At 38.3% G+C, this 9,289-nt stretch overlaps 1 pseudogene across 1 annotated transcript; it reads right to left on the reverse strand.

Annotated features, from left to right (window-relative positions):
* Nucleotides 1-167: 167 nt before the first annotated feature.
* LOC309628708 (keratin-associated protein 13-2-like) lies at nucleotides 168-6,430 on the reverse strand (annotated as a pseudogene). The gene is made up of 2 exons (XR_014249475.1): nucleotides 2,632-6,430; nucleotides 168-2,584 (listed from the first exon to the last, which is right to left on the reverse strand). The product of XR_014249475.1 is annotated as a keratin-associated protein 13-2-like (transcript).
* Between the last annotated feature and the right edge of the window lie 2,859 nt (nucleotides 6,431-9,289).

Raw genomic sequence — 9,289 nt, forward strand, 5'->3', positions numbered from 1 at the left:
AGAGCTCAAGGAGTTGCACGTGCTGAATCTAAAGCCCAGAGACCCAGGGTAAGTTTTCCAGCAGAGTGTGGAGGTCCTTGGACAGTAGCAGGATGTCGGCAGTGACTGGACACCACACAGGACGTCTGGCACCTGGTGGGCTCACAACAGGTCTCCTGACTGTAGAGAGAGGAGTCCAGCTGGCAGGTGTTGGGAGAGCAGAGGTCAGTGCTGTAGACCAGGTTGCTGGGGTAGAAGGAGCCACAGGAGAATCCTGGCTAACACTGGTAGCCCCAAGGGAGTGGGAGGAGAAGTTTCCAGAGCAGCAATTGTAGGGCATCTTGATGGGAGATATGAGTTCAGCAGAATTACACTGAGAATATTCTGAGGTCTAAGGTCATCTTGTGGACTGGGTAATTATATACTCTTGTCAATGGTTTGGCACGGTACTGGTGCAATCCTCTCACATTTTTCACTCCCCTTCTGCATGTGTGTAATTCATTAATCGTCTCTGTAATTGCAGTTGACTAGTTTCCTACCTATTGTATTTACTGGTGCCATGATTTATTATAACACAAAGCAAATGACCATTCCTGTACAGAAATTCTAGGACAATTTGTCTGTTATCTTCATCCTATTAAGGCCAGGAAAGCCCATTTTTTACTTCCTGGCCATGACTCCATGTATATCTACTCCTGCTTTGCTCTGGGATTTCTTCTGTCACTTTTCTACCATGTCAAGTGATCAGTGGCATAGCTTTGTTTTTTATAAGGATGCTTCTAATGACTGATTCTACTTGTCCCTACTGATTCACATTCTTCAAATTTATTTTCCATCTATCATATATTATTATACAATGCTCCTCATATCCAATTGAGGGAAGAAAAATAACACATAATGAGAAATGGCTAGAAACAGAAATGAACCAGGCAAACATTTAAAGACAAAGTGACTCCAGAAGACTGAATTGGGATGGAACCACAGGAAGAAACTGATTTGGGGCATGTGAAGAGGGAGTGGGTATAATGATGGTAGTTTGAAAAACTGGGAAAAGGGATGAAGAGACAGGGATTTCAGGTATCTCTTCTACCTGCTTTGAGACTATGGATCTAAATGCCATTAAAAAAAAAAACTTCAAAAATGAATATAATTTATATATTTTCATATATTTTTATTTACCTCATAAAAAATTTAAAAGAACCTGGGTTCTGCATCCTAGAACAACTTAGGCTTTTCTCTGCTCATACTGTGAATGATTTTTGTGCATTTTTCAAAGTCAGTTCCTTTTCTGTAATTTCTTTCAAAAATATAAAATATTTTCCCTTTGTCACCCCTGTTCTCCATTTTATTTTTTCTGTTGTATAATATAATAGCTGAGTGCTAATTTCCAGGGGGCTAATTATATCAGATAAACTTGCACTGAAATAAGCACAGAAATTCTTTAGGATGAAGGAAAATAATCTTAAAAGGAAACATTAAATTTCAAGAAAGAATAGAATATTTGCTAGTTGGATTCTCCAGGAAGCAGGCACTGAGACAGGAATGGAAGAACAAAAAGTTTGTAAGAGAGTAACACTTGTGAAAGAAAAAAAGCCATTCTACCATCTTGTTCAGTCATTGACAAGGGGCTGCCATGAGAAAAACCTGACCTTGGCTTGAAATCGAGGCAGATTCAAAAGAAGCCAACAGAGAAAGGCTGTCAGCTAACCTCACTTGTCACAGCTGGATAGCTATTCTTTTTTGAAGTGATGTGATGCGAGTTCCAGTGCAGATCTGTACCTGTCACAGTCTACCATTTTCACCTTGAGGGTCAACTTATCAGGAGAGAGATTCTCCGTAGCTCTGGTTGGCCTCCCTTCCTGAGGGGAAATGTTCAAGAGTGACTCAGTGGGATGAAACGCAGACTCTGTCACTGCATTTGATCTTGGACCTGAGGTGGGTACTCATTATTTCCCTCCTTCACAACCATTAGAAATTTGTTTCACCCTCAGCTACCACTTCTATTGGTCTCAGTGGATTTCATGGTGGTATTACCTATGCCCTTTCCTAAGAGGTATGAACACTGATAACCATACCCTTTTCTTGCTATAGTTACTGCATATGACAAATCACATCCTCATTTGGGCAGGAGTTTTCAAGGGCCATCCAAGTAGATCAACTGAGCTCCACACATACTCCCTCCTACCCTCACTGTGTAACAGTAACCCTACTATTTTCTGCTAAACAGGATTATCTACCCTTGGATTAGATGGTAATTCTCTCTCTCCTTTTTTTGCTTGCTGGTACCTGAAACAAGGAACTCAAAGTGCTCAGCCAGCAGTCATAATTGTAGTTCAATGAGACCCTTGATATGTCCATTAGAAAGTCTATCTTTGGGAATAGGTCTTCTATCCTTGGAAATTCCAGTTGCAGAAATAGGAAGCACAAAGTTCTTAAATGGGTCATTGGGGATGAGAGTAAGTGGATATTTGGGACCCAATCTTTGAAGACATTGCTTCCATGCTCCAAGCAAATTTCAGCTTTGCTGTCACTGGGACTATTTAATGCACTATCAGGCAGACAGCTTCAGGGTCCTGTGGTTTTTGTGGATAACTTGTGGATCCCACTTCTTGCTATCTCTACTATGAAGCGGATTTCCTGATTAGATGCTGCCTTCTTGCTATCTCTACTATGAAGTGGATTTCCTGATTAGATTCTGCCTTGTGAGGAATTCCATGCTGGTGGATCAAGTTTTTCATTAGCTCCTGAATAATATTGCTGCTGAGATAAGCACAAAAACAGAGGCTTACTCTGAATAGGTAGTTATGTGTTTGAGGATGAACCACTGATCCTTTCAGAGCACAAGGGGGCCATGTTAACTTGCAACCAAGTGACCGGTTGGTCTCCTTGAGGAATAGTGCCATACTGGGAGTTTAGCATTAGCCTCCATTGCTGACAGATTGGACATTTGTAGTGGCATTAATTATATCAGATTTGTAAGTGGGAGCTTATGCTGTTGGACCCATTCATAGCCTCTGTGGTCACTTATTCACATGCTCATCTTGCCAGCATTGTGAGGACTTCTGGCAAAGGCAAGCTAGCTCGACTGACAGAGTCATTGTGTCAACTTGATTTTTTAGTTCCTCTTCCATGATAGATGCATTCTGGTGGGCATTAAGAAGAAATACAAAGATCTTGACACTTTGGACCTACTTGCATATATCCATCCATATGTCTCTATACCAGATTTTATTATCTGAATATTATATATTCTCCCTTCCAGGTTTTTAACTAGCTGGTCAGGTCAATCGCGACTGTCCAGGAATCTAGATGTATCATCAACTGGGACCACTTTTCTCTTTTATACAAAGTGAATAACCAGGTGCTAGACATATGCTTCTACACATAGAGAAAATAGTTTTCTCATCACGGTGTTTAAAGGCATCCATGCAATGAGCCAATCCATCTGCAAGCCTTGCTTGGGCTTTTCCTTTCCTCCTTCAGCTGGTCATTTGAGGCACCAAATGTGACCACACATGTGATGTGAGAAAGAGGTGGTGGTGCAATGCTGGTTGGTGACATGGGGGTCTGGGCTTCTGCTTATGGAGCCTGCTTTCTTGTCCTGCTAGTGTTCATTCCTGTTTGAGCTATTTCCGTCTTACAATGGATTGCTACTGAGTCCACCTGACTTCATGACTTGGAATTTTCAACAGAACGCAGCTCACGATGGACAGCTACAGATGCATGATCACTTGTCCCACAGTCAAGTCTTGTATCACTACCAGATCCAAGTAGTTTCCAAGGATCTGATTATCCAAAGATATGTTAATTTTCAACTACAAATTATAAGACCTTGTTCTACAACTTTATTTGCCTGCATTGTGATTTTCCCACTGAGGTGTGCCGTAAACTCCACATTGCAGTTTTATTTTATTTTATTTTTATTTGTTTCAATGCCACAGATGCCACCAACACCATATGGTCTGCCAGATTGTTTGATCCAACTAGTAAGGTTGCTTGCATCTGAAACTAGACCTACAGAATCTTTTCCTGCTCCTGGTCTAAAGGAAGCTTTGTCTATAGGCCAGAGAGGTACTTCTACTTGGAGAGTATGTTTGTTCCAGAACCCCAAAAAGCCTACCAGATGCTCTGCTACTTTATTTGTAGTAGAGGATTTAAGAGATTTAACTGTTTGTTATATATTTTATTTTTTTATATTATGTTATATATTTAATATGAATATATTTATATAAAATAAGGAAATATAACGACATACTATTTTACATAATGTTTGACAAAAGTTTTATTTTATAAAGTATTTTAAAATGTTTAAATAAGTAGAAAATAGAATGAAAATGAGCAGGCAGAAAGCTATTTTAACAGTATGAATAAGAGAAGATGAATCCTAAGATTAATGTGATCCAAAACTCAAGATATCCAAAACGATGAAGTGAAAGAGACCTATTATACCTCTCTAGCTGATTTTCCATTACTAATCCATACAAATTGTAACTTGATTTTCAATAATTTCCTGAACACAAGTACCTTTGTACCTCTCTGCTTTGATCATTTTATTTCACCTTCTCAGAATTCTCCTTATTCTCTCCCATGTTGCTTACGTCTTCACTTCTTATATGAGTCCTCATCTATCATAAAGTCTTGGATCTTGGTTTTATTGTAAGACTGGGACCTATAGCGAACCCTTAATCTGCTTTGAGTCTTCATTTCCTTCTGTGTAAAATAACTAGTTCATAAAATGTGTGTTTCTCATGATTCTTATAGCAGTCTGAAAAATGATGAATAGGAAAATTCTTTGAACCTTGTTCTTTATCTCTGTATAAAGATACTGTCTTTTTGTTATTTGCTTTAGACCTTATCAGTATGTTATCTATCTTAGCACTATGCTGTTTTCTGAAATATGTGACCTATAAAATGTCAGAATGGCAACATAAAACATAAAAACAAGGAGTGTGTAAATGTGTGTTACGATATGAATGAAATAGTGACTTCTGATGGTTTGAAAGCCTTGTTTTTTCCAGCCGTGTTTAGTTTGGATCTTGGCTACAAGAAGGTGAAACTCTACATCTCATGAACCTAATTAATTCTCACCAAATATAATTGGCTCCCTCTTTACACCTGTGAAGAAATCAATTACATACAAAGGTACTCAGTGAGATGAAGGGATATGGTTTTTTGCCACCCAACACTGACTGAATCAAAGAAAGCTCTCTAAACTAACATACAAAACTTTTCATATAACCTAAAAATTTTCCCCACTCAGTTGTATTTTCCAAATTGCTTGCTTGTGTCCTTCAGTCAGCAAACATCAAGACCCCATATCCTTTGAAGAAACTGTGCTCTATGCCACTCCTGAGATTATTATTCACGTGAAGTTTATGCATGCAATGTAAGGATTTCAGAAAACAGAAGTTTTGAAGAAGAAAATGTTTAAACCCTCAAATAAATTAGTTCAAATCTATCAATATTAGTTTTTCAAAGTTTGCTTTCAGGGGTATAGTAAACGTAAACTCAAAAACAACCTCCAAAAAAAGCAAAAGAAAAAAAAAAAAACACTTAACTAGTTAAAATTAACAATAAAATTAGTAACATATTTGCAAGCCAGATTGAATGAGTTTATTAGATTATATTCATTTAGGTTTTTATCCATTTTGTGAATAAAATGCATGAACAAGGATCCCATTAATTCATTAACATTAGTTCATTGTTTGTTAACATGAATTTCATTAATTGATTTAGTAATATATTTCATTTATTTTACTAATTCTGTTACTTTATTCCATAAAATTAATCATTAAGTTCAGTATATGTGGCAGACAGTATTTTGGTCAGTATTTTATGAATGGAAAAAAGGTGAAGAACAGTTGATCTTCCCGAAGGTCATGAAGATGATAGAAGCTCTGTATAGAGGTTGGACACATTGCTCACATCTGAACGTTCGACAAGCTGATCAATAGAAGGCAGATCCACAGATTGGTCTGTAACACAGTGATTGGCAACTCCTAGAGGCAAAGTTGGATGGATGGCAGAATCCGGATCTATGGTTCAGCTAAGGGAAGGCATAGACTTCATAATCCAGGGGTCTGAAGCCATGGGATCAAAAGCCCAGTGTGTAGCAGCTTCTGGATCCATAACCCAGGGAGCAGCCTCTGCTGGACCGAGAGCCCATAGAACCAGCATAAGTTGTCCAGCAAGGACTGTAGAGCATGGAGGTCCTTGGGCGGTAGCAGGATGTCTGGCAGGGACTGGATAGCACACAGGATGTAAGGCACCTGATGGGCTCATAGCAGCCACTCTGAAGAGAGGAGCCCAGATGGCAGGAGCTGGGAGAGCAGCGATCAGTGCTGTAGATCAGGTTGCTGGGGTAGGAAGAGCCACACGAGGAGCCTGAGTAGCGCAGGTGGTCCCCAAGGGAGCGGGAGGAGAAGTTTCCTGAGCAGCGGCAGTAGGACATGTTGACAGGAGATGTGAGTTCCAATGAGTGACAAAGAGAAGATTCTGAGATTTAATGTCACAAGACAATTTGTGAAAACCAACTCCCTTGTGCACTTGAAGGATATTCTTCCGTGTTTAATAGGAAAATACCATGTATCTGTGTTGATGGGCTGGAATATAAAACATCAATTATGGAACAAATCACAAGCCAATTGGACCACCTCACTTATGTTGATGATCCTCTGACTTAAGTTCTTTAGATGCCAGCAGAATTTGAGTTGGTTTTTATATACTGGGCAAAGACTTAAATCAGTGGTGTCTTACTGCTGAATATGCAACAAACCATCCTGAAAAATACATAAACAATTAAAAATAACCCAGATGATTGAACTCCTTCCCAGGCCACTCCATGTGTGATTCTGATTGTTAAATCAGAATTTAACCATTGTTAAACTAAAGGTTTAACATCTAGCTGGTAGCCCATAGGAGATGCTTATAGCTGTGTGAAATCATGCTACATGCCTGACAAGTGTAACCACTTTTGTACAGGAATTGTCTTTCCAAGAATATAAAGCAGAACATTAAAAAGAGAGAAAGAGAAATCTATTTTCTGTTTATAACACCATAATTCTATTGTAATGGGAGGTTTCTGCTAATAATATGCAGTACCCCTTCTTCTTGTTACTGCAGAAATATAATAGCTGTTATGAACACTGTTGTTTGGGAATGTTGAAGATGGATTTAGTAACACTAATATCCATCTTGCAAGATGCGGCATCTTAGGGATTGAACAAAGGCTGCGTGTCACTACCCAGTGACACAGTGCAGATGGCCTCATGATGACTAGTAATGACTCACTATAAATACAGGAGAGAAGAGCAATTTTGACAGACTATGATAGCTACAATTGGGAAGTGGAATAAAAAGGGCTTTTTAGTTAAAAATCAGATGAATGGCATGTTGAATATATGAGGGGAACTGAGACGGTCCATGGCATATAGTAGACACTCCATAAATATATGTTGATTGACTGAAAAGGGAATTTAGATAGCAGATATCTTAAATGAAATAAAGCATGTAAGAAGGTTATGCAAATATTAGCCACTTTTTGTTTGTTCTTTCTTTGGTCGGGTAGCTGAGTGAAGGTTGACTATACCTATTAACAGATTTGGAAATTTTTCCCCTCAGAAGTCATGCTCAGATAAGACTCATAGGCTTGGATTTATCCAGCTAGTATCAAGTCCTGAGCTAGTGGAGAGTAGTGAGATGGGGAAAGAGAAAATGCTAGAAGACATGTGTGTGTGAGCACGTTTCCTCTCCTGCCACTTTGTGGAGGTTTGGCCTCTTCCTGATCTGGGGTTGTCACCATCCCCTGCCTCATTTCTTTTTGCCCAAAGTCTTTGCTGACTGAAGGCATGATGAGTGGCATACAGAAGGCAGACCCATATTTACTCTGTATTTATTCTTCTAACCTCTGGAAGGTAACATAGGATTGGATGAGCTTTCTGTTCATAAACTCTCTTCATCTCCAGAGGTAGGGGTAGGCGCGTTGGGGGAGTATGGGTAGGGAATATCTGGAGGGGAGAGCAGGAAAAAGGATGCTGAAGAGGAAAAGTTTATCCCAAGATCTTTCTGGATTTTCAGAGCCTTAAAAGTAGAGGATACTTGAGATTTCTTTGTTTCCTAGGCTGTTCACCCCTGTAATTAGGTGGAGCCCTAGACAGGAATGGAGCCCGATTTTCTCTCGAGCAGACTGGTTTTGTAGTGCTAGGTTGGCTGAACACAGCAGTGGTTGGATGATTGGAGATACAGACATAGCAGAGGCCATGGTATCCCAGTGTCTGTTGGAGACAACTGGAGAGAGCTCTGACACCTGAGAAACCTCTAATTTAGGGTCTTTGTTTTGGTTTTCTCGCTTAACTTGCAGGGTAAGCTGCTTAACTCTATTTATTTTCCCATTGCAGTGCTCAAATTCTATGATGCTAAAATTTGGTTCTGGCAACATCGCTGGTGCCCAGAGAGTTCTGTCTTAGACAAAGTAGACTAAGGTTTTGATAAGAGTGGTTAAAGGGCTGTAAGGCATAGTTTAGTCCATTTATTTCTAGGGAAGTGTTATGCACAGGGTTCCTTCTTCCTTTCTTGTTATCTTTTTTGATATTGAATTTTGAACTTATCCTAAAACCACTATTTGATTTATTTCTAAAAACGTGGAATTTAAATAAAACAAACAAGCATATAGGGCACTGTGGAATGAAGTATGTTTGATCACTCAGAATCTTATTTTTTTAAATTATTGAACTATAGTTGATTTACAATGTTGTGTTAGTTTCAGGTGTACAGCAAATTGTTTCAGTTGCATATAAATATTCTTTTTCAGATTCTTTTCCATTATAAGATATTACAAGATACTGAATATAGTTCCTTGTGCTATATAGTAGGACCTTGATGTTTATCTATTTTTTAAAAATTTATAATGTTTTTATTGTGCTTTTCTTATTACAAAAGTATTTCATGCAGAAAATTTGAAAAGTACGGATAAGCAACAAATAAATATGTAAGAAACACTTGAATCTTATCACCTCAAAATATTCACTGATAACATATTATTCTTCACTCTTTTCATTTTTTATTTTTTAAATTTTTATTGAAGTATAGTTAATTTATAATGTTTCAGGTATACAGCAAAATGATTCTGTTGTATATATTCTTTTTCAGATTCTTTCCAATTATAGGTTATTATAAGATATTGAATATAGTTCCCTGTGCTATACGGTAGGTCCTTGTTTGTTATCTATTTTATATATAGTAGTGTGTATCTGTTAATCCCAAACTACCAATTTATCCCTCCCCACATTTCCCTTTTGGTAGCCTTAAGTTT

The sequence above is a fragment of the Balaenoptera borealis genome (assembly GCF_965194805.1).
Source record: "Balaenoptera borealis genome assembly, chromosome: 5".
Taxonomy (NCBI): Eukaryota; Metazoa; Chordata; class Mammalia; order Artiodactyla; family Balaenopteridae; genus Balaenoptera; species Balaenoptera borealis.